Raw genomic sequence first — 27,830 nt, 5'->3', positions numbered from 1 at the left:
TGAGCGTGTGTGTGTGTGTGTGTGTGTGTGTGTGTGTGTGTGTGTGTGTGTGTGAAGGGTCTTTTTATTCCTGTCACTGTGATATGTAAAAGGCTTCCCCAGGATTTCTCTTTCTCTCTTTCCCTCCCTTGTCTGCGTCTGTCTTTTTCTCTTTTTGTCTCTCTCCCCTCCTTTTGCAACTAGCTGGCTGCATGAATCTCTGGGAATGTTAAATCCTTTGAAGCATGTTGAGGTTGCCCTGTAGAGGAGGCAGTGCGTGCTTTACCCCAGACCATACAGTTGGGAAGTTCATCACTGTCTCCATCTCCCCACCTTACTCTTTACGCCTGAGCAGTTTTCAGATTGTTTGGATTTATTTCTTTGGTTTTATTTTTAATAAAGTTATTTTATTTTATTATTTATTTTCGGCCGCATTGGGTCTTCGTTGTGGTGCGTGGGCTTCTCACTGCGGTGGCTTCTCTTGCTGCGGAGCACGGGCTCTAGGCGCGCGGGCTTCAGTAGCTGTGGCTCGCGGGCTCTAGAGCGCAGGCGCAGTAGTTGTGGCGCATGGGCTTACTTGCTCCGCGGCATGTGGGATCTTCCCGGACCGGGGCTCGAACCCGTGTCCCCTGCATTGGCAGGCGGGTTCTTAACCACTGCGCCACCAGGGAAGCCCATCTTTGGTTTTATCTTTGCTGGGGCTGGTGGCACATCTTTTTAACAGCCCTCGAGGGGAGTCTAAAATCCCTTTCCCAAAACTGCCACTCTGGGGAAGGGGGATGGTCCAGGGGTTCCTAAGTGGCATCAGAGTCATCTGGGGAGTGAAATGCAGATTCCTGAGCTCTGCACGCTGGTGTTGCCCGGAATGAGGCTGGATGTACACCAAACAAGTCAGTGGACTCGGCCTGACTTGGGGGACAGTGCAGCCTGGCTTGCAGCGTAAGCCTCAATATTCATAGCTGCAAAGTGCGGTCTGGCTTGCCCGAGCCTCTTGAGAGAGATGCTGATGAGGTGGGTACAGCTGGGGGTGGACGCAGCTGGTCCTCCCTGCTCCCTTCCCCCAGCACACAGCACCTGATGATGATGAGTTGGGCTTATTAAGAGGTCATCCTTTCCTCCAATGATGAGGCAGTGAGAGGATAGGTGGTGGAGAGTGGCTGGAAGGTACGTGGCCCTTCCAGAGGCTACAAGGGAGAGCTGTGTGGTTAGTTGGGTCCCCATCATGGCACCGCCGCCTGTCAGCTCTGTGACTTTGGTGCCTGTTACTTTAACTCTGAGCCTCTATTCCTTCATCTGCAAACGGGGTGGTTGTAAAAGTCACCGGTCCTGGAGGTCGTGGCTGGTTGGGGAGCGTGGGTAATTCTGGCCGCCTCTGCTGTGTTATCTGATACCTTCCGGTGAACTTCAGGCTGGGAGCATCCAGCTGATTGCCCCCGGGGCAGAATTGGGCAAGGGGAAACCTGGGGACACCCGGAGGGAGGTAGTGGAGCTGAGAAAGGTTGAGGTGGAGAGCCGGTCGGAGGATTCGGGCAGGGGCGGTGAGTCTGCAGCTCTTTAGGGACACGCAGGCCCTTGTGAAGCACAGCTCCCTCGCCCTGGATACCGCCAAGCCTTCCCCCGCCTGTGTCGGGGAGAATGGCTGTCCTTGGACCAGCTGACAGAGCGGGACTGGGGTAAGAGCCTGTGAGCCTGAGCGAGCCCAGGGCATCGAGGCGTCGGCTGGGCTGGACTGAGCTGAGCTGGGTGCTCTGGGAAGGAAAGGAAGTCCTCTTTCAGCTCTGGGGATTAAGACCATCGCAGGGAAGACACATATTTCTGCTGGGAGCCTGCTTACCCAGTAACTCCTGCAACCCCTGAATGCTGTCTTCTTGCCCTTCCTCTCCCCTCCAGCCCTGGGGGGATCGGCGCCAAGGATTTGGAGCTTGGGCCTCCTGGGCCCCGGCCTGGAGCTAGGGGGAGGCAGACGTCAGGACCCTCAGGGCCCCGTGGGAGGGGAGAGGGGACGCACCAGGCCTCTGTAATGCTCCAACGCCCACTCTTGAGTTTCCGGAAACTTGCAAATTGATCTGAAAGAGTGGAGTTTCTTTTTCTTTCCAATGAAAGTGTGATCCTGGCTGGGGACTTCCTTTCTGGGGTTGCAAGGGTTTCAACCACTTGTTTGAATATTCAGACTTGTGGGTTTTTCTCTCCCCTAGCGCTTGGGGCTCTTGTTCGGTTAGAATGATTTCAACCATAGGTTTGTTTTGGAGAAGTAGCTAATCGTCCTAGTGTATTTTCCTTTCAGGAATGGCCTCGCTAGTGTTAAGTGTCAATCTGAGTAGATGTGAATATTTGGAGACGGGGACGTGAACGCAGGTGATTCGCCTTAAGGCAATGGGTCTCCTTGCAGCGCCCGGTGGAATTTTCTGGCATTCACTGTGTGAGGACTCTGATGACCCGGGGGGTGCGGATGGGCAGCTGAAATTTTTGTCGAAGCTGAGTTTGTGTGCGCAGCGCGCGGTGAGGCCCAACAAACCGAATCGTGGTTGTCTGGAGGGGAGAAATGTGGGCTGCAGGGCCCGGCAAGGAGAATGGGACAGCTGGCGCTCAAGGACCCGAACCCCCCGATGGTTTTTGGGGAAGAGTTTGTATGGGCACAATTTGGGCTGAGGGCTTCCTCTGATCGGTTGTTGCAGGGGGAACGGGGTGGTGTTCAGGGATCTCAGTCATCAGCCATCTGGCTCCAGCCGGTCTGGGGTCCACGTGCTTTTGCTCAGCCTGAAGTTACCTCCTCCACCTGGGTAGGGGGCCCTGGTTCCTGTAGAAGAACTCAGAGATTCGGATCAAATTATTACACACATCCCCCTGGAGGAACCAGAACCAGGCCCCTTCCTGCACTATTGTTTGACTGCCTTTCCTTTGTTTCCTGTATTCCCTCACTCCCTAATTAGTAACTGTTTGGCCTTTGAAACTCAGAAAAGGTCTGGGAGGCTGAAGCCTTTTTCCTGCAAACAAGAAACGGGGCACACGGCAAGGCTTTTGTGCCCAACAGCATCCCACAGGGTCCTGCTCTGTTTCCAAATGGCCCGGGCCTGGTTTATGGACTTAAAGAATGTGACTGGAAGCGGGTGACAGTGATGTGAGGATACATGGGTGTTTGTTTCCTTTTCAGTTGTGTTTTGACTGAATTAAATTCATATTTAATAAACGGCACAGAGTGAATTGCTGACTAGGTACGGGGAACTTCAGGTATATTCCCTTGTATAATTCTTAGACGAGCCCTTTAAGGTTGATTGCTAACCCCGTTTTACAGATGAAGATACTAAAGCTGAGTGGTGAAATTTCTCCAAGGGTCCACAGCTGGGATCTGAACTAAGTTGGGATTTGAACACAGGTTTCTTTTATTCCCATGACTGTGTTATTTCTACTATGCTGCATGTCCCCTTAAGGAGACTTACTAATAACTGGGAGAAAGAGAGAGGGTAAAGGTAACCGTTACTGAATGCCTGCTGTGTGCTAGGCCCTATGCTAAGTGCTTTACCTTTGTCTCCAGGCCACATTGCCTGGGTCAGGGAGTGTGGGTGGAGGATTGGTACTCTTATGACCTTGGTTTCACAAAAGACAGTACTGAGGCTTAGAGGTGTTAAGTGCCTTTCCTGATAAATGGTGGAGCTGGAATCACAAGACGGAGTCTGGAGCCTCCATGGGCTCACAGTGAGCAAACTGGATGTGGAAGGGGTCTTCATGGTCTGAGAACCCACTGTCGAAATAATGAACTTACCAGCATGGATAGCAGCTGTTTTCAGTGGATTAGCAAATACTTGCAGAGCGTTGATTTTTGTGTAAGAGTCTGGCTCTGAAACGCTGTTCAGAGATACCAGGAAGTGTAGGACGTACCCTGTTCTAGAGGAGATGACTGGTTATTAGTGTTACCGCACCCAAAAGGGGATGGGCATTTCAGGCCTGGGAAAATTTCCCAGAGCAGATGTTGTCGGTGTTATGGAGGGTAAGTTGGATGTATTGGGGGGCAGGGAAGACCTGAAGACAAGAGGGAGAAAAAGTAGATTCAGGAGAGCCTCAAGGCCAGGGTTGGATCTTAGAGACGGTGGCACCTGACCCACCTCATTGATGTGTAGAGGCCTGACCTGCGGGTTGCTTCCCAAGGCTCACCTGGCAGGTGGTCGGGAATGGATTGGGAGGTGGAGGGATGAGGCTAGAGAAAGGTCCCCCAGGTTACAAAGCTGTTGTGAGCTACTGGCAGGAAAGGGTTAATGCTGCACCTCTCCTTGAAGGTAGTGATTCCGTTGGCCGTGGTCCTTAAGCAAAGGTGAGTAATGCCAAGAAGAGAGGCAGAAGTTGGCCTTACTCATGTGATGGAGTTGGGAGTTCAGAGATGACTTTCATAGGCTCTAAGAGAGGAACATGTTAGTTTATCATCACCTTTCCCCAACCGAGGATGAATTGATTTGCATGTTTCTTAGAAAACTCTCCTCGATTTCTTGTCTTAGCTTTACAAAGTTCCCATCCATTACTGTGGTGAGAGAGCCCCAGGTCTGACCTGCGTGCTGATTTGAGTCTGGGACTGTCAAGGCGTTACTGTAATTACCTAAAGGAGTTCGCACTGGAGGTGGCATTCAATTGTCGGTCTACCACTTTATAGACGAGTATCAGCAGCCATGAAGTCTGGCGTATCTTGGGCGTGGAGTTCAATCTTAAGGGCCTGGTGCATAGACAGCAGTGGGGAGGGAGGAAGGAGAAAGCAGTGAAGAATGGAGAGAGAGAAGAAATGCCTCCTGTAGGGCACTTGCAGGTTGGAACAGTCGAAGGTCAGATCAGTGACCTTGCCTCTTTATCACTCTGTACGTCCCATCCAGGGCTGTTCTAATCCAACAGTAACCAACACTGTATTTTAGGATCCTCCCCCAAAGTGGAGCTATACCCAGAGTTTCTCAAGTTTTTTAATTCCTGGAAGTTTTTTTTTTTTTTAAGGAATTTTGCCTTTTTGTTTTTTAATTTTATGTATGTATGTATGTATGTATGGCTGTGTCGGGTCTTCGTTTCTGCGCAAGGGCTTTCTCTAGTTGTGGCGAGTGGGGGCCACTCTTCATCGTGGTGTGCGGGCCTCTCACTATCGCGGCCTCTCCCGTTGCGGAGCACAGGCTCCAGATGTGCAGGCTCAGTAATTGTGGCTCACGGGGCTAGTTGCTCTGCGGCATGTGGGATCCTCCCAGACCAGGGCTCGAACCCGTGTCCCCTGCATTGGCAGGCAGATTCTCAAGCACTGCGCCACCAGGGAAGCCCTCTGGAAGTCTTTTAAGTAACTCCTTCCAGGTCAGGTGTCACTGAGGGGACTGAGGCTCTCTTTTCTAGCCTACTGTCAGACTGTCATTGTCACCAAAAGCCTGTCTCATTGCTGATTCTCCAGCTTTTAATGAAGCAATTGAGAGAGATTGGTGGGAAATACCAATCTGATTGAAAGGTGATTTTCTTGCATTGATTTACTTAATAATTAGAAACGAGAGACCAAACGTGGGGACCTTGTCTTGCCCAGGAGGCATAGGGGAGAGGGCTTTGGTGAGGAAGAGCCTGGGGATGCCCCTGTGTGGGTGGCCATGCGTGTGTCTGTGTGATTGTTCCTGGTGAATCCCGACCTGTGGTTCCACAGGGTGGTTATTCCCGAATGGAAGGCCTTATTACGATGATTGTTAGCACCTCTAGTTTGACACTTTGTGTTGTATGAGGTTGGTCTGCTTGCTTTATAAGTTTATCCAGTGACCTAACTTCTCAAGGAGTGTTATTCCTAAAAGATGACATCTGAGGACATGTAGGTATGGCCTCAGTTAGCCTAGTGAAGCCCTTAATTAGTTCTGTGAAGAGGCTGGTCCTTCTGTACAGTGTCAGAAGGATTTTAGATGAAAAGATGCTGTCCTGAAATATCTCTACCCCTGTGCTGTCCGGTAGAGCTTTCTGCCACGATGGAGATGTTCTGTATCTCTGCTGTCCAACATGGTAGCCACTAGCCACATGAAGCTGTGGAGTACTTGAAATGTGCCTAGTGTGTCTGAGGAACTGAGTTTTTTATTTTATTGTAACTTAAATAGCCACATGTAGCAAGTGGCTACTACTATATTGATGATGCTCTAGACAATGGTCAGAGATGACTGATGGCCGTGTTTAGAACTTAGATTTAGGTCTTATTTGGGCAGGCTTGTTTGTGAGGGGAGATGTAAGATACAGGGTACTCTAGTGGACATTAGAAAGTCTAAGAGATAGCATAGAATTGTGGAATTTTATTTGAATGTTGGACTTCAAAAATCTAAAAAAATGATACAGATGAACTTAGTTACAAAACAGAAGCACTCACAGACTTAGAGAATGAACTTATGGTTACCAGGGGAAAAGGGTGGGTGGGGGGAGAGGGATAGACTGGGAGTTTGGGATTGACATGTATACACTGCTATATTTAAAATGGATAACCAACAAGGACCCACTGTATAGCACAGGGAACTCCGCTCAATATTCTGTAATAATCTAAATGGGAAAAGAACTGGAAAAAGAATGGATACTTGTATGGGTATAACTTGCTGTACACCTGTAACTAACACATCACTGTTAATCAACTATACTCCAGTATAAAAGGAAAAATGTTGGACTTCAAAGAAGACTTGGGTCATTGGAGCTGGGGTAGGCAGGGAAGTTTCTTAGAGGAGAATGGCATGCCCATAGCTTTCAGGTTTTCTGGAATAATTTCCACACAGCCGTAAACGTTCTCTTCACTCCTGCGCCCAGGGAAGCAGTATGGTATGGAAGACTCCAGGCTTAGGAGCCTGACAGATCTCTGTGAAGATGGGGTTCACTTATGCAAGATATTTAGGTTTCTAAGCCTCCGTTTCTTGATCCGTAAAATGTGTGTGATGGTACCTCCAAGAGCTCTTGTTAGGTTGGATAACTTATACAGAGTTCCTAGTGTCTTGGAACATAGCAGGTTCTCAATGAATGTAGGTGTTATTATTGGAAACAGGATCAGCATATATACACAAAGGTCCCTGACTGTTGAAAAGTGCATAATACGATTGAGTTTATACTCCTTTTCTTTATATCATTTGATGAAGGAGATCTGTCTCTTGACACGTTGAGCTAGGAGTCCTGAGAGTGTCACAGGGAGAGTGGGGAGAAGGCAAGAAGGCTGTGAAGAGGCTAAGTAGTACACAGAGGGACCCTTGCCAAACTGAGAACTCTAGTGTGATAAATAAATCCGTCGCTGCAGTCACTGGAAGGGGCACAAGTTTATCAGCGTGTCTTGCAATCTTCAGAGTTCCAACTTTCATTCTCCTCCCCTCCCAGCAGAGTATTAACTGGAGTGTACAGCTTAAACACTCGCTGGGGTTCTGGGCATTTATTTGCATGGCACCTTGGACCCCCTCCTGGAGATGATTCCATTATCATTTCCTTATCTGGCTTCTCTGTTTACTTCAACACTTGAGGTTGATTTAGTATCTTACAAGAACCAAACATTGTCTTCCAGACATCATTAATCTTGCCTTTCTTACCAGGCCTAAGTGTGAAATTAATCAAAAAGGAAAGGGAAATTAATAATACGGTTGGTAGTCACAATTCATCAGGATACCTCACAGCAGGTATGAAATTAACTTCGAATTAACACACGCTTCAACAAATTAAAGGTATAGAGAAGGGTTATTTATTATTTAGGAAATGCCCCTTAATGCTTCCCACTTTGATAATTAGTTAGATGATGGGTGGTGTCTGGTGATAAGACCCATTCTGTATTGTGAGGTCGCCTTGAGACCCATGGAAAGCATCAAATCAACGTTCTTTTTTCATGTTTCACTTAGATAGATGAGACCAAGCCAGATGGTTAATGCATACTTGTTTCCTGTGAGTTGAAAAGGTTTGCCCAAACACTTGCAGTTTTGATCTCTATTTGCAATAAACTAAATTTGATCCCGGGTTCTGTGTTTCCTTGTTATGACATGCAGTATGATCAGTTTCAAAGGAGACATTATTATGCACACATTGTGGAAAAGAATGGAGCATTATAATTATAACTCTCTGTTACAGCTTTCGCCGAGGTTGATAAAGGACAGGCTTTTGTTACTGAATTGTTCCTATAATTACATCAGAACTAACAGGCATCAGTCACCTTCCATTAGGGGTGGGAGAGAAGGAGCCTTACTTATTTAAGTGATCACATAAGGTGCTGAATGAATCATCCTCAGCCTCATCATGAGGAATTAAAAATAGAAAGGAGCAGTTGACATCATCCTATAGCAGGTTTTTAAGGAACAGAAAAATGCCAGATAGTTTTTAAGGAAAAGAGCCGCCTGAAGTGATGCCCCAGGCCACATGTGAAGAGCCTCTTGGTAGCAGGTCTCAGGCTTGAGACTACATCCCGGACTCCTGGGGGGCTTGTTCAGATAGATGGCGGGACTCCAACCGAGTTTCTGGTTGGTAGGTGCGTGGTGGGGTCTGAGATTTTTGCATTCCCCACTTCCCCAGGTGATGATGATGTTGCTGCTTCCAGGGCTGTACGTTGAGAGCCATTAGGCTAGGGGAGAGAAACAGGTGTAACTCGGATGGTTCCAAAACCAGAATTTTAAGATTAATTCCCTGGTGGCTGTTAAAAATAATTCTGATGAAAATACTGAGCTTTGTTTGGGGTTATGTGTCAGTTTTGTAAAGGGAATCTGCTCTTTGTGACGTCAACGAATGTTAAAAATAGTTGCAAACCTTGGTAAGTGGTCTCCCGGCCCGTGTCTTGGTAAAATCTTGGGTAAACTTGTTTGGCTACAAGTATTCTCTCTGTAATCCAAGTTAGTGATGAATTCGGAAGTCGCAAGGAATGCATTTTTTTTTTCTTATTTGTAAATCGAGCACTTTACCTAGGGACCATCTGTAGAACGGTCATGTTAGGCAAGGGTATTCCAGGGCCCAAGGCACTAAATCATTGTTAATTGTCACACCTGCCTGACAAAATAGCTGTTAGCAAAATCAAAATGTAATGCATCGGGCACCACCAGGCTGTGGTTCCAGGCTTCTGACCGGTTCTAGAACTGCCCTTTTATTATCCTCTTACAGGAGTAACAACCACAGTAATAATCATTGCTAACATTTGTGGAGGGTTCGCTGCCTCTCTGATGCAGCAGCTGTGCTTTTTGGGCGTAGTAGTTTGTGAATCCCCCCATCCTTTCCGACTGAGGCGCTGTGGTTATCTCTCCTTCAGACACGAGGAGACTTGAGGCTTGGAGAGGCACTGACTTTGTGAGGTTGGGCCTCTGCATTTGAGTCCAGGCGGTGTGAGCCATGTGAGGCAAATTCAGATTGGAGTCTATTTTGGGAAGCTCTCAGTGGAGCCTTGATGAAAGACCTCACTGAAATGGAAGGATGCTAGCAAGTTTGAAATGTGATGAAACCAAACGTATCAGGTCAAAATTGTAGAAGTTCTGATGTCAAGGGCCACTCTAGATCTTTGTAATTGGGCAAAATTTTGCTATGCGGTAAATTTAGCTGCTCTGCCCGACCTAAGGTGAAAGCCATATATGAAGCCACTCTTGTAGTTATGGGCCTTTTTTTCTCTGTGACTATCTGATGTTCCTTACGGAAGACTGAATGACTTCAATCTTACAATGATAGGGAACTATACTCAATATTTTGTAATAACCTTTAAGGGAAGAGAATCTGAAGAAAAAAATATATATATAACATATAGAAATATATATTAAATTGAATCATGCTGTACAACTGAAACTAACACGATATTGTAAAATCAATTATACTTCAATTAAAAAAATAAAAAGAATTAAAGGAAAAATTTTAAAAACGCTTATAACGATGGTCATGATTTGATTCTAATGTGTAAGCGCTCAGTGGCCTTATCGTTGGAAGTCTTTTTTCTAGACATGAAGATATTTTAAGCAGAGCCATAAACTCCCTTCAACTATTTGCTCACATGAATCAATGTCGGGACAGCTTTGGTGTTCACAATGAGCCACCTTTGCTTAGGCTGTGGAAAAGAAGAGAGGGAAAGCCTGCTTTGAGTTGTATCCCCGGTCACATAAAGATTCTGAGATTCTCTATTTGGAGAGACGTTGTCCACAGGGAATAAGAGGATGGAACACTTGGGTGTAAAATTGAAAAGGGATCAACCCAACAGATGACGGTGCTGAAGGGCATTAGGGACAAAGAGGTGTGAGACCCACCAGTCTGGAATTGGCCTCCATTATCCTGTGTCATCAGATGCAGCGTAGGTGCTGCAGAGGTGGTCCTTGAACAAGCTGGGTTTACCGTGGCTCACTTTTAGAGATGCTTTGAATGGGGAAGGGGTGACAGGCAAGATACGCAGATGCAGACTTCTGATAGAATGCCGCGTTAGAGGGCAGAGCTCATCAAGTAGATTGTTTTGTTTGTGGGTCATTTATAATATATTTTATCCGAAATATAAAATGAAAGGGGTATAGGTTGGTTGAAAATGGGATTCCAGTTTTTCCTAGCTACTCTCTATCTCCAGTGATTGCTACCTTATTCTTTCTAGATTGAATTGCATTCCCATGATCTCTATTTACAAGTGCTTTCACAAGTTTAGGTATAATTAAGGGAGGAAAATCAAAGCATAAGCCCAAGAAGAGATTGAGGGGGAGCCTATTATTAATACCTAGAAAAGATACTTTGGGTAAAATCTTGATGAAAGCTGTGGAGTGGTGCTGGTTTTGAAAATTAGGAAGGAGAAAGGACTTCCTTCAACATTTTCTTTATCTATAGACGCAACTAGAAATGGCTATAAACTTTAATCTTATATACCTGGCTCTGCAGGAAATGATATTTAAGATTAGTTGAACATTAAAGCTTTGCTGAGGATTAAAGTGAATGGCCTTTGGGTTTCTTGGTGACCACGAATTTTGCTAACGTATAGAGCCAAGCATAATGCAGTAGTTTGCGTATGACTCAGGGAATAGCTTGTCTGATTCTTAAAGTGAAGTCGAGATTGAGTTCTTAATTAGTCTGAGTATTAGTAAAGGAAATGCAGATTTGAAAGCGTTGGGGGAGGTAAAGGGTAATGAACTTTTCTCTTCCTTTTGGCACATCATGAACACTTTGACTTATGAATCATACCAGTGTCACTACTGGTATGATTCATTAAGTCACCACGGGCTGTGCACTTGATCGCAACATTCAAAGGCAAATTGCCAGGTAATATACCAAATTAGGTGTTTATGAAAACATACAGAAAAGAGTTAAGGCACTGAAAGTAAGTTGATATTATTGCAGTCGGAGGCACATGGGTGTTCATTTTGTTAGCTGACACTGCTACATGAGAATGTGTTTTTGATGTTGACCAAGATGCTTAGGATTGTTTTCTTGAAATGTATCTTGGTGCTGCTTACAGGAGTTAGTAGCTTTTCTGTATCATGATAACCCATTCCTTCACCTCAAAGCTATCTCAGAATGAAGCTGGTACAAAAGGGGCCCCGTGGCCACCAGCATTGATTCAGTTCCTTCCAGCCTTCTACCCTTCCTTAGCAAGCATTTGAGGCCAGACTGTTTCATGGAGATGGTGGATTTGGAATAACAGCAGGTTGAATCTGCTCTTGTAAGTTGCCCCAGTGCACCAACCCTCTGCTATTGTTCAGAGACTGTTGACACAGACAAAAATGTTAGTGCTGTGAAGGGTAGTTATATGCTGCAGACCATATAAAGAGAGAATCATCTTTGTATTAAAAAAACAAAACTCTTTCAGACATTTCCCAGCAGAATATGGTACATGTTCTTCCATGAGGGTCTTAAGTAAAAAAGTAGACCAGTTGGCTAGTCTTAGAAGACTTCTGGGCAGTTAGTTTGAAGATGGGTCTGTTCAGCATCGTCTTTATTCTTTTCCTCTCCCTCTCCTTCCCTCCCTCCCTCTCCTTCCCTCCCTCCCTCTCCTTCCCTCCCTCCCTCTCCTTCCCTCCCTCCCTCTCCTTCCCTCCCTCCCTCTCCTTCCCTCCCTCTCTATTGAGCTCTCTTTTAGTTTTATAATTCTCTGCTGATAAATTCCATGAATATCAGAAACACACTGTATGTATTTGTTAAAAGGACATGTTTTCCCCCTTTTGTTTTTCTGTAAAGGAGTTTTTTTTTTTTTTTTTTAAAGAAGATGTCGTTGGTAGGAGTTTATTAATTAATTTATTTTTGCTGTGTTGGGTCTTCGTTTCTGTGCAAGGGCTTTCTCTAGTTGTGGCAAGCAGGGGCCACTCTTCATTGCGGTGCGTGGGCCTCTCTCTCACTATCGTGGCCTCTCTTGTAGCGGAGCACAGGCTCCAGATGCGCAGGCTCAGTAGTTGTGGCTCACGGGCCTAGTTGCTCCGCGGCATGTGGGATCCTCGCAGACCAGGGCTCAAACCCGTGTCCCCTGCATTAGCAAGCAGATTCTCAACCACTGTGCCACCAGGGAAGCCCAGTAAAGTTTTATAGAGGGAAAATATTAGTGATATCAGAAGCACACATAGTAGATATATTTCTAAAATGGCTTTTTACTGCTTTTCTGATTTTATTCAAGGTGAAGCAGGTACAAGTAATCTGTTATATTTAAATGAACAGGCTTGTGATTCAACTGGCTTTATCTCGTATTGCAGACTCCTTGGTTTTTTGTCGTAGAGCTATATGTATTTTTTAAGTCATGTGTATACACCTACTTGAGACTGTGTGTATAAATTAATGTAGTCTAGTCCGGGAAGCATTAGGATTGGTAAAAGCTTTGGTTTAATGCCTCCTGAGACTTGGAACAAAGAACGGTTTTGTGGAGATGCTCCATCTTCGCCAAATGTAGCCTTACTCCTGCTGAACTAATAATGGATGGATTTGGATCCTAACAAGTGAGATAATGTAATTTTTTAGACAAATGCCTCTGGGTGTTGAAGTGATTGGGAATGCTCACCTAGCTATTTTTCGGTATTTATCTTAAAAGGCATTCGGTTCCGAAATGTGAGAGGCCTAGTTCGCAGAAGCTCTTTGTCAGCCTGTCTGTTTGCAATGGATCAAGTTCTTAAAGAGGAGAAACTTAAAAATGTCTTTGTTCTTGTGATTGCAGGAGTGATTACTGCTCTGTAGTAGACATTGGAGGCGGATCCATCAGGCCATGTAAGTACCACAGTAAGCACATATTTACCTGGCTAAGCACAGACCCTGGGATATTTGCCCTTAGGGGGAGAGGACCGAGGATTTGAGTCCCACGTTAGCATTTGGAACCGTCAAAATGCACCACAGTCCCAAAGGGCCGGGGGGTTGCCCTTCTAGCGCAACTCAATCCCAAGGAGACGTACGTCCCTGGCTATTTGCTTGAAACCTGGTGGAATTTATCTTTTGGGTTAGCTGGGCAAGAATGTTTTATCTGCCTCGAATTAGTGAAGTGACTGGAGCAGAAGGTCATTTATTACTTAGTCATTATCAAACGTAAATGTATTGGACTGGATTATGGCCTGATACTCTTAGGTGGAAGGGCTGGCCCCTTCAGACACAGAGGATCATGGTGTGAACATAAATAAGCAAAGCCAATGAAGTGGAGAGTGTGACTCAGAATGACTGCACAATCTCTGAACTGTGTCTGTATCAAGGAATTGTTCACGGAGTACATTTTCCTAAGCCCCCAGTTATGAACGTATTTTACGGAGGAAGCACTTTGCTGAGCGCTTCCTTGTTCTAACTGTATGAATAGTCCGGAGTGCTTAAACCCACTGTCTAAGCTACCTTTGAGAGTCACCTTGGTAAATCAGACATTCAGCTTGGGAGCAGCATTTTTGGATTTTACAGGCTAATAGGATTTGGGTATCAAGGTTATGGGACCAGCAGAACGAAACGTGAAACATTCATAATTCTTGTTTCTCTTATGTGTGTGGATCTTTGAACAAACTTTGTCCCTAACGACATCACAGGAAAATCCATTCCAGCAACTGACAAGCAGATGAATGTCTGATGTGAATAAAAGCCTTAGTTAGAACTCAAATTATGTGACCATGTGACTTTTATCAGAGGCTTCTCTCTAGCTGTCACCTTGAAAGTTTGTCCCGCTGGGAGAAACCAGAGAAACAAGAAGTGTCTCTGTCAGAACCTCAAAGAGATTTTGCGTGTCTAAAGACATAGGGTTTTGTCTAAGAACAAGCATATTTAATCCCTCTTACACATCCCCCTACCTCCACATCACACACATGACTGAAAGGGAGTGGTTTTCAGTTCAGGGACTGGACAGGTAAACCATCTATCTTCAAGGGTCTGTTCTGAAACTAGTGGAGTGCCGACAGATAAGAAAGTCCGTTCACTGCCCTCCCAGGAGGTGCGAGGCATGGCAGCTGGGGCTGTAGCAGGCTGGCATCGTGAAGAATAGGAGCTGGGTCTGCGGTCCCTGATACCCAGGTGCAATGGCTTATGCTCTGGGAAGGATGTGCATCTTTCTGCCTCTCCTCTGCTGTGATTTTCTTTTTCTTTTTTTCCTGCTCTGTGTGGGGTTGACAGTCTTTGTGGAGCACGCAGACGTGTTGGCATCATGTGGCACTCCTGGGCTGTGTCTACCTGCCACCAGATATGGTGTCACCTTCCCCCTTCAGCGCGCCAATACCTAGCTGCCTTTGGAAGGGACTCTTGGCTCCTTTCAAAATAACTACTGAAAGAGCAGCTGTCTGTCAGCCTCCTCCAGAACCATGGAATTGGGCTGCTGTCAACCTGTTGGAGGAGTTCCCAACGCAGCAGACTGGCTGTCACTGACATTTATAACTTGAAAGCCGTATCACAGATGAGTTTGCGTGTCTTACCATCTTTTAAATTAGCCTTCAGATTATAAAGCACACCCTCCACACTTTGACAACGCCCAGGACTTTGGAGGTGGTTGGGTCTTCCTGAAGGTGGAGAAGCAGTCACCCTTCTCCCCTGGCCATTTTGTAAAACTGTCTTTCTTCTGATGCAGCGGGAAGGAAGTTGTCCCAGCGTTAGGCTTGGGTTTATGTGTAACCCTGAGTCGGTTTAGATCAGGGAAATGATTGGCTTCTGGAAACAAATGACTCTAACTCTGCTACAGAGTCTGTGGTAAGAAAGGGTGTTGCTGGGAAATGGGTGTCAGAAAATGTTTCTCACCTAGGTTGGTAGATCTGTACCTGGTTTTTTATGCCTTAGTTTCTCAAAGAACCATCTCTGAGTTTCATTTCTGGAGACCTGACCGGAAGAGAAGGATGCAGTGTTGATAAAAATGGAAGTTAAAACCATAGCCACCCCAGCAGATCTCGTGAACACACACTGCCAGAGGAGAAGGCTAAGGCGCAGGAGGGCAGCAGAAGGCGTGTTCCTCACCGTGGGTCTGCCTAGACTGTACATTCCTTGAGCACGAGGGTTGGCCTTATTCCTTTTCACACCACCAGTGGCGAGTACACAACCTGGCACGTGGCAGCAGGATGAGCCGAGCCAATGAGTGTCAAAAAGAAACAGGTGTTATAGGCAGGAAAAATTTGGTTTCATTTTCTTTTCATCCTGCTCATGCAGGCGTTGAAATACAGTCATCAACAAATCCAGATGATGGAGTTTTCAAGTTCATGGCGTTCTCCTGTTGGCATCAAAGATGAGTAATCTTGGAAGAGGTGTAACACAAATGGGGGCTTAGATGGCAAGTCTTGGATGCAGTTAAGATGAAACAGCCTTCACTGTCCGTGCTCAGATTGCTTTCTGTGGTTCCCAGGCTGTTAGTCACGTCTTGGGAAATGTCAGTGCTCGACCTTGGCTGTGTGCCGTGCAGCCGCGTCCACTGCATGGCCTGCCTGGAGTGGGGCAGGGACAGGCTCTTGAACCACCTTTATGGTGGCCACAGGATTTGGGAAGAGAGTCAGCTGAGCACGGTTGTCACCTTCCCAGCCCTTTGCCTGTGGTGCACATTGGATCTCCATCTCGGCCCTCCTTCTCCAAGCCCAAGAGTTGCCTGCAGTCTGTCTAGACAGCTGCCGCCCATTGATAGCTGGGCATGTTGGATTAACCTCGATGCCCTGTTTGCCCCCAAGGAAAGGTGGGGTGCAGGGCAGAGGTCAGGGCTGGGGCTGCCCCTTGTCACCAGGCCAGACGTGGAACAGCAGAGCAGTTGTCTTCCCAAGGCATGCCTGGTTTGGACTGGATCTAATCAGAATTCCCGGTTTGTGGCAAGACGTTTCAAAACAGCGTCATGTGTCTGTTCTCTGGCGATACTTGAAAAAAAATACTGAAAAATGTTTAAATATTTCAAATACCCAGACAAGTGCAGAGACTTAGTGGAATACTTGCTCATTTACATCCCCCTCGAGTCCCTGCCTTTCTGAACTCGTGGATGACACGTCTTAGTAACTGTGAAAGGTGCCGATGTTGGCGTCTGTTAAAATTACCATCCTTTTGTCCCTGGAAAGTCTAAAACACGTGGCCTGCCTGGAACGCTCCGGGGAGGGTTGGTGCTGCCTGGCTCCGCCCTTTCCTATGGTTTCGTTCGTTACGTCACTGTCCCGTCATTGTCGTCTAGACGGTTTCTCTTCATTCATTTTCAAGGAGGTGTATGTGTTTAAATCCTTCTCCCCAAGTCCTCCTCCTCCACTAGTTCAGGGCTCCCTTGTAATGGGCAGTTCAGTGGGTCCCGCTGGACAGAGCTAATGCCGTCTCCACGTCCCCTTCCCATAATACACTTCATCATACCTGATGCCGCACACGTGACTCACTCTGTCAGTAACCTCTCCTTTCTCCCCAAGCCGGCGTGGCATCTCTCCACGTATGTCGACCTCCCTGGAGGAGACAGGCGAAGGTTCCTTTACTTTGCGTCTCAGGTTTAGGTGATGGATAGAGAGCATCTATTGGGTAGGCTGAGGCTCTCCCTCGGGTTAATTAACGCGGGTAAGGGCCACGGACGGTTTTTTTCTTCTTTTACCGTGATGGCTTTCTGGGACTGGAGTCCTGTGTTATTTAGGCTGTGTGGATAAATGACTGATTACTTTTAACTCTTCCTTTTGGTCTGAGCTCAGGATGGCTCACAGGAGTCAGTGCCCACTGCGTATGCATTGGAGGGGCTACCGGAAAGTTTACCACCACCCATTTAAAGGGAGATGCCTGCTGGAAAGGAAGGGTGAAAGGTAGAGGAGAGCCTGGGTGAGGGTGAGTCAGGAAGGATTGGGGAAGGGGGTGTGGTGGCCATGGGAATTTGGTTGAAGAGTTTGTGGCCTCTCCCATTGCGGAGCACAGGCCCCGGCCACGCAGGCTCAGCGGCCATGGCTCATGGGCCCAGCCGCTCCGCGGCATGTGGGATCTTCCCGGACCGGGGCACGAACCCATGTCCCCTGCATCGGCAGGCGGACTCTCAACCACTGTGCCACCAGGGAAGCCTGGAACCGTTTTTTAAAATTCTAAATCATCATGGTCTGGTACCATAAAAATAAATTACTAGAAAAAGTGAGATTAAAGAAAGAAGAAAGTGGTCCCCTGTGCACATGGCGCTGCGAGTGGCACGGAGCGTGCGGGCCGCGGTCTGCAGCCTGCGCGCCGTCTCTGCGCCCAACGTGCCCTGGCCGCCGCGGCCCTGGGGACTGCGGGCGGGCGCCGTGCGGGCGCCGTACGGGCGCTGCGCACCGGACCCGCTCTGCTGTCGGATCGTAAATTCACAGACAAACATGAATGGGTAACAGCAGAAAACGGTGTTGGAACAGTGGGAATCAGCAATTTTGCACAGGAAGCTTTGGGAAATGTTGTTTACTGTAGTCTGCCTGAAGTTGGGACAAAATTGAACAAACGAGGAATTTGGTGTTTTGGAAAGTGTGAAAGCTGCTAGTGAACTCTATTCTCCTCTATCAGGAGAATTAACTGAAATTAATGAAGCTCTGGCAGAAGATCCAGGACTTGTCAACAAATCTTGCTATGAAGATGGTTGGCTGATCAAGATGACACTCAGTAACCCTTCAGAACTAGATGAACTAATGAGTGAAGAAGCATATGAGAAATACGTAAAATCTATTGAGGAGTGAAAATGGAACCCCTAAATAAACTAGTTTGAAACAACTTAATCTAAAAAAAAAAAGTATAAAATACTAGCCTTCAATTTTATTATGAGATTCAAAGACATAGAGTTACCTTGTCCACTGACTGTAAAAGTTAAAAGGACACTTACCCTCAGTTTTGGTACTTAGCTCTTCAAAGACCAGAAACACTTGGTGGACTGGCCCCCCTCTGTGGATGCTCCCACCCGCTTTGAGTAGTAGCACTGACCTGGGAGATGGGGGTTTCAGCTCTGTTTCTGCTGGAGGGCCCACCCTGACCTCTCTGAATCCTGGTTTTTATGCTACAAAGTGAAAGTGTTATTGGTCTGCAGGGCACTGTTCTCCCCAACAGGAGATGAGGAACCAGGAACAGTGCCCATTTCTGTGTTCCTCACCCAAATGGTGATCTCTCTTTATAGAGTTCCGTCTGGAAGGGACCTGCTGGGGGTTATTTCATATACGCCTTTGGCCACCTTGACCAGATGTCTGCCCAGCTCATTTGAAAGGCACACGTCCTGCGTTTGTGACCTTCTGTAACAGAAGGACCTGTGTGTGTGTGTGTGTGTGTGTGTGTGTGTGTGTGTGTGTGTGTCTATACGTATAGTCATACCCAGTGCAAGTTTGTTTTTCCTAGTTCATAGTTTTAGGCTGGTGGAGGTGGGGAAATTACCCCTTTTAAGAAGTCATTTAGCATAATAAATGCTGGAGAGGGTTTGGAGAAAAGGGAACCAACCCTCTTGCACTGTTGACGGGAATGTAGTTTGATACAGCCACTGTGGAGAACAGTATGGAGCTTCCTTAAAAAACTAAAAATAGTTACCGAGTGATCCAGCAATCCTACTCTTGGGCATGTATCTGGAAAAAGTCGAATTTGAAAAGATACACGCACGCCAATGTTCATTGCAGCACTATTCACAATAGCCAAGACATGAAGCAACCTAAATGTCCATCGACAGATGAATGGATAAAGATGTGGTACATATATACAACAGAATATCACTCAGCCATAAAAAAGAATGAAATAATGTCATTTGTAGCAACATGGATGGACCTAGAGATTATCATACTAAGTCAAGTAAGTCAGACAAAGGCAAATATTATATCACTTCTATGTGGAATCTAAAAAATAGTACAAGGGGCTTCCCTGGTGGTGTAGTGGTTGAGAGTCCGCCTGCCGTTGCAGGGGACACGGGTTCGTGCCCCGGTCCGGGAAGATCCCACATGTCGCGGAGCGGCTGGGCCCGTGAGCCATGGCCGCTGAGCCTGCGCGTCCAGAGCCTGTGCTCCGCAACGGGAGAGGCCACGACAGTGAGAGGCCTGCGTACAGCAAAAAAAAAAAAAAAAAAATTAAAAAAACATAGTACAAATGAACTTATTTACGAAACAGACTCACAGACATAGGAAACAAACTTATGGTTACCAAAGGAGAGGGGTGAGAGATAAACTGGGCGTATGGGATTAACAGATACATACTACGATATATAAAATAAACAAAAAGGATTTACTGTATAGCATGGGAAACAATATTCAATATCCTGTAATAACCTAAAATGGAAAAGAATCAGAGAAAAAGGACTATAGATATATACATATATATGTATAACTGAATCATGCTGTACACCTGAAACTATTACAATATTTAAAATCAACTCTACTTCAGTTTAAAAAAAAAAAAGTCATTTAGCGACCAAGGCTAAATAGGCGCTGCCTTCGTGAGAACCCCTGCCCTCCAGGATCACCCTGCGGTGGCGTTCATTCTAGCCCCCTGGAAGGGGGCACAGACGCAGGTCCCCTGGCCTCACCTTGCTGGGACACGTCATCCAGCTGTGCGTCTAGGGAGGAGAAGGGAACAGGCATTCAGTGAGTAGCGAGCATTGCCCACAGGCCCCCTTTCTCCTGCTTCTGTGGTTCACTTATCAGACTCTTGTTCACTCTTGCATTCTTTTATCCACCTGAACTTGTTTACTCCTCTTTTACGCCTGTTTGTGATTATGGTCAGGCGTTGCATTTTTATGCCCTGAGTAAGAAACAATGGGAAGAGAAGATTGGAAATTGCCTCAGAATTAATGGACATTGATTATACTGGCCGCTGTCAGCAGCCATGACTAGTGCTGACTGTGAGAGGAAATTGGCCATGTGCCATCGGCCGCATTTGGATTTTTTTTTTTTTAATCAAGGTATGTGTGAAGGGAGAGTACTGCTTAGTCTTTTAAAAGTAAAAAGTACTTAAGCAGAAGGAGACGGTTGGAGCAGGGGCAGCCTGTAACCCTTGTTGAAAGGGGGAGGTAACGTACTTGATAAAAAGCTGAAGTAACTCTAATAGTTTTGTAAGTGCACTTTCTTCCGGCAGCAGTGAATTAAAAGAAAGCAAACCAAAGCACCTTTATTTGTCCTCAATCCAGAGAGTCTGAATGTGAGGTGAGATTGTGGGAAGGACAGGGGTGTATATGTGTGTGTGTGTGTGTGTGTGTGTGTGTGTGTGTGTGTGTGTGTGTGTGTGTGTGTGTGTGTAGGGGAGCTGGTCTTGGCAGGAGAGCTGCAGGTTTAGCATCTTTTTGGAGCCACATGTGGTATCATGTCAGTCAGGATAACTGGACTAGGCATTTTGACCAGAGGACGTACTACAGAAAACTGGGTTTGTAGGTGACGGAAGAGGTGACATTGATGTACCAAAGAGCATGTGACAACCCAGAGATTTGCAGCCACCAGAAGAAATCCACCCCGAGGACTGCAGGGAGCATGGGAGTTGCCAGTGTTACCAGAAGCGGGAAGTAGAACCCTTTGGAAAGGGCTGCATCCCTGGAGGAGATGCTGGTGGGTGGATGGAAAGTGGATGAGAGACCCCGACCCCTTCCCTGCGCCTGTCCTCCCAGCTGCTGCTGCTGTCTCCCGCAGGCCAACCCTACCTGGAAGCCAGTTGGTGAGGGAGTTGGGGAAATGTAGTTTCCTACCATACGTTGCAAAAAGGACAAAGCATCCAGAGAATGTATGTGAGAGCGGAACGGTAGACGGCTGGCCTGGGGAATGTAACCTTTTGGTGGAGAGAAAGAAAGATAAACAGGTTAAGTGGAAGGTTGCTTTAGGGAAGAAATTTCCTGAGTTTTGGTTTTTGATTTCTTTATTCTTTGCCGTACTCCCTTGCCTGTGGTTCTCTACCACCATCTAAGTTCTTTTTTCACAGTTTTGTTAAGCCTTTTACACCATGTGATATGTTATGGACATATTTGACTCCCCAATAATAACATCTGTGGAGTGCTTCCTGCACATGGGGAAGTTCTCAGTGCTTTATCTGTATCCATTCATTGAATCATCAGAGCTACTTTGTGAGTCTGGTACAGTTGATCCTCATTATTTGCGGATTCTGTATGTGCAAATTTGCCTCCTTGTTACAACTTATTTGTATAACGCTCAAATCAGTAGTTGTAGCACTGTGCGACCCTTTGTAGACACACACAGAGTGGAGGAAAATTTGAGATACTGATGTGCATGTTCCCAGCTCAGATAGGAGATGCTCTGCCTTCCTGTTTCAGGTCTCCTACTATAACAAGGTGTCCTCTTCGTGGTCTCATTAGTGCAACTCTTGGCATTTTTGAGCTTTTTTTTTTTTGGTTGGTGAGTTTGTTGTTTAAAATGGCCCCTAAGGGTAGTACTGGAATTATATCTAGAGTTCCGAAGTGCTAGAAGGCTGTGCTGTGCCTTAGGGAGAAAACAGGTGTGTTAGATAAGCTTCTTCAAGCATGAGTTATAGTCCTGTTGGCTGTGAGTTCAATATTGATGAATCAACCGCATATATTAAATAAGGTGTCTTAAAACGGAAGGACATAAAACATGGTTATGTATTTTTAAAAATAATTTATTTCTGATTTTAAAAAGATTTTAATAGGTGACAGCAAATTTTTTATGTATGTATTTATTTATTGGTCACGAGACACGTGGGATCTTCGTTCCCGACCAGGGATTGAACCCTTGCCCCCTGCAGTGGAAGCGCAGAGTCTTAACCACTGGACCGCCAGGGAAGTCCCCATGGTTACGTGTTGATCAGTGGACAAAAATGTTCTGACCAGAGGCTCACAGGAACCTAAGCCCGTATTCCCTTCCCCTAGGATCGCCGGTTTAATATTTGCCAAGTCAGTGTTCACAGAGATTTTTGTAAAGTATCACTACCGCAAATAATGGGCACCGACGGTGCCACTGTTATCCCCAGTTTGTAGGTGGAGACTGAAGCATGTAGAAGTCAAACAAGTTGCCCAGCGTCACCCAGTGGGATGAGAACCCAGGCAGTCTGGCTTCCCTGTCCTTCGCTCCTGTGCTCTACGCTTTCACGTTTCCTACTCTTTTCCACCTTCTGGATCTGCTGTTCATGCTGTTGGAACCAACCCTGGGGCTGTTTCCAGTGACAAAATTCCTATTGGTAAAACCAGCAGTTACCTCTGGCTGAGACTGGTGATGTGTGTAATTCTAAAATAAAGGTAATAACATTTGACACCTGGATGAAAACCTTCACTTAGTTCCAATAGTTAGTTCTCAAGGCAGCTCTTAGAAGCACACATCAACCTCCATTTCATAAATAAAAGCTGGCATCTTGGGAGGTTGTGATTTGGTCAGAGCCCCAGGGTGAGAAAGTGGTAGAACAGAGACTCAGATCCAGGTTTCCTGTCCCCGAATCCCCGGCTCTTTTTTTTGCAATACCCAGGCTGCCTCTCCCAAGTCTGTCTGGGGACACTATGCTTACCTTGCTGCTTGTTCTGATTTGCCGCTCCCACGCTGCTTTGATCTGGAGGAACCACGGCAAGTTAGAATCGTGTGTAAAAGAAGTGATTCGGGGGTGGAGGCATGTCCGGAAATATTTTCTTTACAGTGGTCATTTATGCCCGTGTTTATAGAATATCTCTCTTGGGCTGGGATGGCCTTTTGGGAAAGATGTTCGTTTTGTTTCCGTTCATTAGGTAAATATTTGAAAATAAAGGAAAAATAATTTGAGAGGGCTGCCGGCATTTTTTTCAGTGGCACACCCTCTCTTTGTGTATTTAATTAAATGTGTGTTTGAATAAGAAATAGATGCATTTGCTAAGAATGAAAAGGGAGCTCTAAAAATAAACCACGTCTCCCTTCCTGGGGCAGCACTGGGCTTGATTTCCTGCGTTTCTTCCCAAGGTGTTCTAACCTCCACCCGAGGGCCTCTGAGCTGTTGGTGAAGGGCGACCTTTGTTACATCTTGGTGCAAGGGTATGGGAGTGTATGTCTGTGTATGCAGTGGAGAGAGCCCAGGCAGGCAGATTAACATCCTGTAACATACAGGACGGTCCCACAGCAAGGAATTAGCCCGCCCAAATAGCCAACGGTGCTGACGTTGAGAAACCCTGCTTTACCCTCACTGTAAACTGCAAGGGCTGTCTTAATGTGCGCAACACAAAAGCTTTTGTGTCTGAACTTGGACGTTTATTTTGTGTCTTCAGAAGCCTTCTGTCTGCAGGGTTCCTTTGGCTGTGTGCAGCTGCCTCCCATGGGTGGAGCCATGGGAGCGGACCCCTGCAGGTGGGGCTGTCAGGCGGGGCAGCCTTTACAGAGGCTAAAACCTGTACAGCTGACTTCAGCCAGTCTGCGGTTTGATACCACCACGTGTGGGCAAATCCGAAAAAAGCCACTGATAAAATAGTTTCTGGGAAAAACTCTTTTGCTCCTCTAAATTCTGAATAGTTGCTGCTGTTAATAATTACATATACATATGTGTGAGTATATATTTATTTACACACATCAGATTAGCACACTTAAAAAAAGTTCCCCTTAATAAGCGTCGTATTGTACATGGAAATTAATTTGGGCAACTCTGTTATACAGTTGGCCCTGATACACGTGGACCGAGTGATACACGTTGATTTGAGGGTTAAGTTCCTAGCAGTTCGGCCATGTTGGAGCTGCTTTAGGAGTACTTCATGCCTTTCGTCCTTATGGTACAACATGTTCTTATGTTTAAATACGGCTTTGAGATAAACAGTGATAGCGCAGTTGAAGATGAACAAATGGAAATTGAGTTTCTTCACTTCTGTCACTGTGTGACCATTTGGAGTTTTTATTTATTTACTTATTTATTTGGCTGCCTGGGGTCTTCGTTGCTGCACGCAGGCTTTCTCTAGTGGCGAGCAGGGGCTGCTCTTCGTTGCGGTGCGCGGGCTTCTCACTGCGGTGGCTTCTCTAGTTGCGGAGCATGGGCTCTAGGCATGCGGGCTCAGTAGTTGTGGCTCGCGGGCGCTAGAGCACGGCCTTCAGTAGTTGTGGTGCACGGGCTTAGCTCCGCGGCATGTGGGATCTTCCCGGAGCAGGGCTCAATCCCGTGTCCCCTGCATTGGCAGGCGGATTCTTAACCACTGCGCCACCAGGGAAGTCCCTGGAGTTTTTAATATGTGCTTAAAATTTAAAACAGTGAGAGAGTGAGAACTCCTAGGTGTCATATTGCTGGGTAAGTGCATATTTTAGTTCATGGAAGAAATGTTTTGCTGCATTTTAGAAGTCACTTTAAAATTGACCTTCTTGGGCTTCCCTGGTGGCGCAGTAGTTGAGCCGATGCAGGGGACACAGGTTTGTGCCCTGGTCCGGGAAGATCCCACATGCCGTGGAGTGGCTAGGCCCGTGAGCCATGACCGCTGAGCCACGACCGCTGAGCCTGCGCATCCGGAGCCTGTGCTCCGCAACGGGAGAGGCCACAACAGTGAGAGGCCCGCGTACCGCAAAAAAAAAAAAAAAAAAAAAAAAAAAAAATTGACCTTCTTTTTAAATGGCCATCATTAGAAAATCTACAAACAATAAATGCTGGAGAGGGTGTGGAGAAAAGGGAACCCTCTTGAACTGTTGGTGGGAATGTAAATTGATACAGCCACTATGGAGAACAGTATGGAGGTTCCTTAAAAAACTAAAAACAGTATTAAGTATTACCATATGATCCAGCAATTCCACTACTGGGCATATAGCCTGAGAAAACCATAATTCAGAAAGAGTCATGTACCACAATGTTCATTGCAGCACTATTTACAGTAGCCAGGACATGGAAGCAACCTAAGTGTCCATCTACAGATGAATGGATAAAGAAGATGTGGCACATATACACAATGCAATATTACTCAGCCATAAAAAGAAACAAAATTGAGTTATTTGTAGTGAGGTAGATGGACCTAGAATCTGTCAAACAGAGTGAAGTAATTCAGAAAGAGAAAAACAAATACCGTATGCTAACACATATATATGGAATCTCAAAAAACAAAGAAAAAAAAGGTTTTAATGAACCTAGGGGCAGGACAGGGATAAAGATGCAGACGTAGAGAATGGATTTGAGGACACAGGGAGGGTAAGCTGGGACGAAGTGAGAGAGTAGCATTGACATATATACACTACCAAATGTCAAATAGATAGCTAGTGGGAAGCAGCTGCATAGCACAGCGAGATCAGCTCATGCTTTGTGACCCCCTAGAGGGGTGGGATAGGGAGGGTGGGAGGGAGACGCAAGAGGGAAGGGATATGGGGATATATGTATACATATAGCTGATTCACTTTGTTATACAGCAGAAACCAACACACCATTGTAAAGCAGCTATACTCCAATAAAGATGTTAAAAATATATATATAAATAAATAAATTCGACCTTCTTTTTAAATGGTTATTTTAAAACTAAATGATTCAAGAATAGAATGATGATTATTGCATGATTGTTGCTGGAGGTAGTTGTGTTGTATTGAGGAGGGGATGTTAAATAATGATTCACGCTGGGTGCTCCCCATGCTGCGCACATGACCGTTAGGATGGTTAGTATCTTTTTTTTATTGAAGCAGTGTTGGTTTGTAACAGTATGTAAGTTTCATGTATGCAACACTATCTCTTCTATATGCCCTATAGGCTGCTCACAATCCAAAGTTTAGTTTCCATCCCTCACCAAACAGTTGGTCCCTTTCACCTGTTTTGCCCCACCCCTTCTCGTCTGGCAACCACTGCTGTGTTCTCTGTATCTACTTGTTTTTGTTGGTTGTTCATTTATTTTGTTTTCTTGTTCGTGTGTTTTTTTAGATTCCACATATGAGTGATATCATACAGTATTTATCTTTCTCTGTCTTATTTCACTTAGCATGAGACCTTCAAGGTCAATTCATATCGTTGCACATGGCAAGACTTCATCTTTTTATGGCCGAGTCATATTCCATTGTGTATATCTAGACACACCACATCTTCTTTATGCATTCATCCATTGATGGGCACTTAGGTTGTTCCCAATTGGCTATTGTAAATACTGCCGCAATGAACAATATGGTTGAGATCTTTCAGAAAAATGAATGAAAGAGCATGAAAGCATGTCCAGTAAAGCCAATCAGGATTTCTGTTGATCTGATTTCGGTCCATGTGAAACCCATGTTCTTTCAAATGCCACATAGAATTGAAGTGCTGACCTATTAGGGTCTCCTTGAGAGTAGACAAAGAATTGTCCTCTACCCTAATATTTTAAACTTTAACTGAATTCTACGAAAGAACAGTTAAACGTGCTTCGTGTACAGCATGGTGAATTATCGCAGCCCTTTGTACCCAGATCAAGAAGTAAACGCTGCACAGTACCGGGCAGCTCCCCTGTGCCTCCTTCTAGTCAAGGTCTGCATTCACCCCCATCCCAAGCATAAGCACCGACCTGACTTCTCAGCAAGGTTAGTTTTGCCTGTTTTGGGATGTTAAGTGATGGAATTCATTATACACGGCATACAGTGAAGACTAATTTTTAACCCATCTCTCAGTTTTGATTCTGACTGGAAACATTTGAAATATTCCGAAATGTGGCAGTTAAACATCTTGGCAACTCGCAGTGGTCGTTGAAGAAAAATCCCCAGTCTATTTCATGTGTGGCTTCGCTAATAGAAACATGGGCCTTCAAGGCAGTAACATTTAACGTGCTTTTGCTTCTATAATAAAAAACGTAACCAACCTAATTATGATCTCACTTGTTGGGCTTTAGAATTTCATTTGGAAGGCAGTTAGTCGTGTAGAAATTAAATTGGAGTTTGTGTTTGTATCGAAGCAATCAAGTTCATTTGAAGCTAGAGTAGCTGATAGGCTTAAAGTGTGGTCAATAAACAGGATATATGACATAGGAGCTTCTAACTGGATTTGGGTCGGAAACCATAACACTGCAATGCAATCTCATTGCATCCGTTTATTATATACAGGGTACCATTTTCTGAGTAGTAAGTGTGTCTCGTCTATAGGGACAGAATGAATGGGATGTTGAATAGTTGAATTTTGGACTACGGGGATCTGAAATTGCCCTTCATGTTATAGGGGAAATTCAGTCCTCAGTTTGAAGGCCTTTGGGAATGTTGAACTGTTAAATTAATAGAAAATATTATTTGGAAAAAACAGCTTTCCTTGCAGCCATTGTCCACGGTGAGAATATGTACACTCACTCCTTTCTGGATCTGTCAGAGGTTGGCTCCTTCACCACGAGCTTGGTGGCCAAGTTGGGAGGCTGGTGTGGCTCGTACCGAGGTGTGATGTGGCAGCAGGCCACACGGGACGTGAAGAGCATTTGTCACGCAGCTTCTGTTGGTCCCAGCGGAGATGAAAATGAGCAGTTCTAGCAGAATTACGAAGTCAGGACGGTTTGTCTCTGGGAAGCTGCTTTTTGCTCACTTGATTTTTGGGATTTGTGAAAAAACATTCTTCTTTTTCTCCCCCCACCCCCGCCGCCTTGGTAGTTTCTAACCATCTTCTCTAATTAAAACAGGGAAGAATCTTATATGCCTTATTTTTTTGAAACTTGCTTGTATCTAGTTACTAAATCTAAATCTGCCCGTCTTTTGCATTTTCTAGCCTCTGAGGCAGGAGAGGCAGTGCTT

The 27,830-nt window shown here is 45.7% G+C and overlaps 1 protein-coding gene and 1 pseudogene across 4 annotated transcripts in view; both read left to right on the top strand.

The window, feature by feature from the left end:
• MGAT5 (alpha-1,6-mannosylglycoprotein 6-beta-N-acetylglucosaminyltransferase) overlaps nt 1-27,830 on the top strand; it is a 362,902-nt gene that overhangs the window by 41,484 nt on the left and 293,588 nt on the right. For all 4 annotated transcript variants that reach the window (XM_019925447.3, XM_019925446.3, XM_073807768.1 and 1 more), the window contains exon 2: nt 13,040-13,089. The gene's annotated coding sequence lies outside the window, so the exon portion shown is untranslated. The remainder of the gene's footprint in view (nt 1-13,039; nt 13,090-27,830) is intronic.
• LOC141279205 (glycine cleavage system H protein, mitochondrial-like) lies at nt 13,100-25,427 on the top strand (annotated as a pseudogene).

This window comes from Tursiops truncatus, chromosome 7 (assembly GCF_011762595.2).
Source record: "Tursiops truncatus isolate mTurTru1 chromosome 7, mTurTru1.mat.Y, whole genome shotgun sequence".
Lineage (NCBI taxonomy): Eukaryota > Metazoa > Chordata > Mammalia > Artiodactyla > Delphinidae > Tursiops > Tursiops truncatus.
This window is presented reverse-complemented; position numbering and strand designations above follow the sequence as displayed.